Consider the following 3,850-nt stretch of genomic DNA (forward strand, 5'->3'; position numbering starts at 1 on the left):
TGCTGAATAGTCCATCAGAGCTGTGACGTGCCCAGCACATCCGTCAGTGTGATGCCCCAAGAAATTGTATTTCTGGTTTTAGTTTTCTGTTATCAACATCGATTTTGCTCATTTCAGCTCTGAGTGTCATGCATTGGACTCCTACTCTCTGCTAAGCAAGCATAAGTTATGCTAATACTTTCCATCTAATTCTTATGTCAGTGCTTCAGGAACATGAATGCTATCTTCATTTCAAGGGTGAGGACATTCTACTTTAGAAATCAGACTGAGAGCCTTAGAGACGCCCAGCTGTCACACCGATAGTACGTGGGCTGTAAAATACAATTGATGGTGATTGTTGAAATAGGAAGTTGGATATCTTTTACCAAAGCCCATTTTTTTCCTTTTACAAGTGAGGAAATAGAGGTTCTGAGGTGGTGAGTGACAGGTGTGAGGCTCTCACATTGGAAGAGCGGTTCTAGGACTGAGACCTGCTCTTCCGGATTCACCGAGGATGCCGCCCCTCTTGGCTCTTAGCATCCATCCTTCCCCATGAACTCAAGACTCTTGCTTGATGCCTGTGTGTCAGCCTCTGCCCCTTTTGGAAACTAGCCCCCTCACCTGTGTTCAGCAGTTGTCCTCAGAGCCAGGCATGCCATCCCTTGTTACAAGGCTTCCTAGGAGAAATCTACCTGATGACAAATCAGGGAGGGCCCCAAGGGGACTTTCAGCCTGAGCTGGGGACATGGAAGGAGAGAGGAGGACGGCGTGGATGCAGATAACCTCAATGAGAGAGAAGAGCGGGAGGAAGGCTGCTTTCCTAAACGCTGGCTAAGCAAGCTCCAGATTGGTTTTGTTTTTTGGTGTTTTTTTCGTTTTGTTTTGTTTTTTTGCATCCTATTTTTGGTCCCCTCCCTTTCCCTCATCACCTGCCTGTGGGAGCTCCTCTCTATCCTCTTGGCTCCTAAACAGAGTACTTAGAAAAACCTTGGTGTGAGATCTGCCATAGTTCAGATTAGACTCCACGTCAGATTCTATTTTCTGTATGTTCAGAGTGAATGGGCACAGGCGTGAACAAAGGCAGTTCTAAGAGGAGCGTTATAGCCACAAAGGCCAATGTTAAGAAAGGAGGCTCTCAACCCAACCTGACTTTATACCTCAAGGAACTGGAAAAAGAACAAACAAAACCCAAGGTTATCAGAGGGGGTGAAATAAGATCAGAGCAGATATAAATGAAATAAAGCCTAGAATAGAAAAGATCAATGAAAATAAGAGCTGGTTTCTTAAGATTAAGCAAAAAAGGTTCCCATAAATAAAATTAGAAATGAAAGATGAGACATTAAAATTGATGCCACAGAAATGCAAAGGAGAGGACTGTGAGATAGGATAGTGGGGGTTGCTTTTCGATGCGTACAAACTTTCTGCTACACACAGTGAGTTCTAGAGATTTGCTATACAATATAGTACCTTTAGTCAACAATAACTACAGGTTAAAAGCATGTGCACTTTAAAGAATGTCTACTTTAAAATATGTTAGGAGAACAGGTCTCATATTACGTGTTCCCACCAAAACAAAACCCCACAAAAGGACACAAGGGCATCTTTGGAGGTGATGAACACGTCAGCACCCTGGTTACACTGATGCTATCCCAGGTGCAATCACAAACACAAAGGTGTATACACTGGATGGATGCAATTTTGTGCATACCAGACACACCTCAACGAAGCAAGTAATTTGAGTGAATGAGAAAATGAATAAAAATCTCAACTTTCATTAACTCCAGATGGTGAACTGAGGACCAAAAGACAGCTCCATTCATTACAAAGACCACAGACTAGCACCAGAGAGACTTCACTTCAAGCCCTGGCTTTGATTCACAGTAAGGCTTGACTCTTGAGTCCCGTTTCCCCTTCTCTAAAAGAGGGAGGGTAATAATCATCCTTTATGATTGTTGTTGGGAAGGTAAACATTAGCTCTTGTTTATGTTAGTCTGTGACGATGATGAGATCGGTCGATAGTCTTGGCCTGAGTTGGCCAAGTCTGTCACAGGGCCAGGGGCTGCAGTAGACCCTGTCCAGATGTCTAGTCTTTGACCTTCAGAGACAGAACAACATAAGCAGGGGTGGATGTTCGTGGGGCTGCCTTCTGGGGACAGCTGAGTCATCCCAGTCGAGAGTGATGAGGGAGGCTTCCACGACGCTATGCAATCTGCGAGGAGAAAAGAACGTGGGCTGGTTTTGTTGCCTTTTCCAAATGCTATTTCCACTGAGTTCTATTTCAGCGAATGCTGATGAGACCCTCAGCTCAGGAGGCCAGAGCCAGACCTGATGGAAGAACCCAGGAGGGGATGCCCACGGCTGTCTCTCCCTGGGTGTGCAGTGCCCTCTAGTGGCTGGGGCCCCAAGCATCCAGACCACTGCCTTGGTGCAGGTGTTCCGGCTGAAAGGATGCTCTTGAGGTTTCCACCGTCCTGTGGGTTGTCCTGCTCCCCTTTGGAAGCTGGAGATCTAGGAGGAAGGGAGGAAAAGCACAGTCCTTTCATTGTTGTGCTCAAATGTGGGCTCATGTAATGGATCTGGGCTGTACCATGAACCTGCTGATGAGCCACAAGTATTTGCCTGGGCTCTTTGAGTCTGTTTCCTCAGAATTGTGTTATGAAATTAAAGAGGGCAGATAATGCATGCGGAAGCCCCCTGAGCACTTTCTGACACCTTGTAGATTCCCATTAGAAAGCTGGTCACTTTGACCTCAGTATTTTCCTTTCTCAGCTACATGAAATTGGTAATGCGCAGAAAAAGGTGAAGCATCTACCCTTGCAGTTGACATCAGCTGAGTGCTGAAGAGGGGCGGGTTCACAGACCTCTAACACCTGCCCCCCAGGAGCTCATAAACCCAAATGGAGAGAGAGCTATGAAAGAAAATTTTTTGTCTTTTTGCCATTTCTTGGGCCTCTCCTGTGGCATATGGAGGTTCCCAGGCTAGGGGTTGAATTGGAGCTGCAGCCACCAGCCTATGCCACAGCCACAGCAACTCAGGATCTGAGCCTCGTCTGCAATCTGCACCACAGCTCACGGCAACACTGGATCCTTAACCCAATGAGCAAGGCCGGGGATCAAACCCGCAACCTCATGGTTCCTAGTTGGATTCGTTAACCAGTGAGCCACGACGGGACTCCGAAAATAACTGTTTTTAAGATGGTTGCATGAAAGTTAATCTTCTTCATGTATCTCTAAGCTAGTTAGGCTGTATTCTCATTATAATCAATCCTATCCTGCTTCAGAAAGAGAAAAGGAGTTAATGGTTCTAATAACCACCCCCAGTCCACAGGGTACACTGGGGAGAGGTGGCCACAGTAGTCACAAGAACAGTATCTTAGAGGAGGTTAACTTGAATCCTTGCAAGACTATTGTACCTCGAAAAGAACAATTTGGAAATGAAATGAAGTATGCTGTGGCCTTGGACCCACTATTACACTCCCAAGGAATCATTCTAAGCAAATAATTTAGATAAAAATTTAAAGCAATTAAAGTCATATACAGAAGATATTGTTAGGACTTTGTAAGGCACACAAGAAGATGGACATAATAGAATGGTAAACAGAATTCTATCAGTAGGAGGGGATTGTGTAGCCATATGAAATTAGAATTAGGAAAAGTGGGACTATGTATGCAATTAAATACAAATATAAGAGCAGAGTATAAAGTGGCACACATTACACCTAAAAGGGATGCATACACACACAGAGAAACTAATATATTCGGGTAAAGTGATTTGGGATACGGTCTTGTGCAAGCATAAAAAATGAAGATCATACTTGTATATAATATAAAGATGCATACAAATTTTACAAGATCTGATCTTAATCCTAAT

General features: G+C 44.4%; 1 long non-coding RNA gene across 1 annotated transcript; it reads right to left on the reverse strand.

Annotated features, from left to right (window-relative positions):
• LOC110260212 lies at window positions 1,113-2,960 on the reverse strand. Its single transcript, XR_002343056.1, has 2 exons — window positions 2,305-2,960; window positions 1,113-2,188 (listed from the first exon to the last, which is right to left on the reverse strand). It is a non-coding gene; the product is annotated as an uncharacterized LOC110260212 (long non-coding RNA).

The sequence above is a fragment of the Sus scrofa genome, chromosome 4 (genome assembly GCF_000003025.6).
Source record: "Sus scrofa isolate TJ Tabasco breed Duroc chromosome 4, Sscrofa11.1, whole genome shotgun sequence".
Classification (NCBI taxonomy): domain Eukaryota; kingdom Metazoa; phylum Chordata; class Mammalia; order Artiodactyla; family Suidae; genus Sus; species Sus scrofa.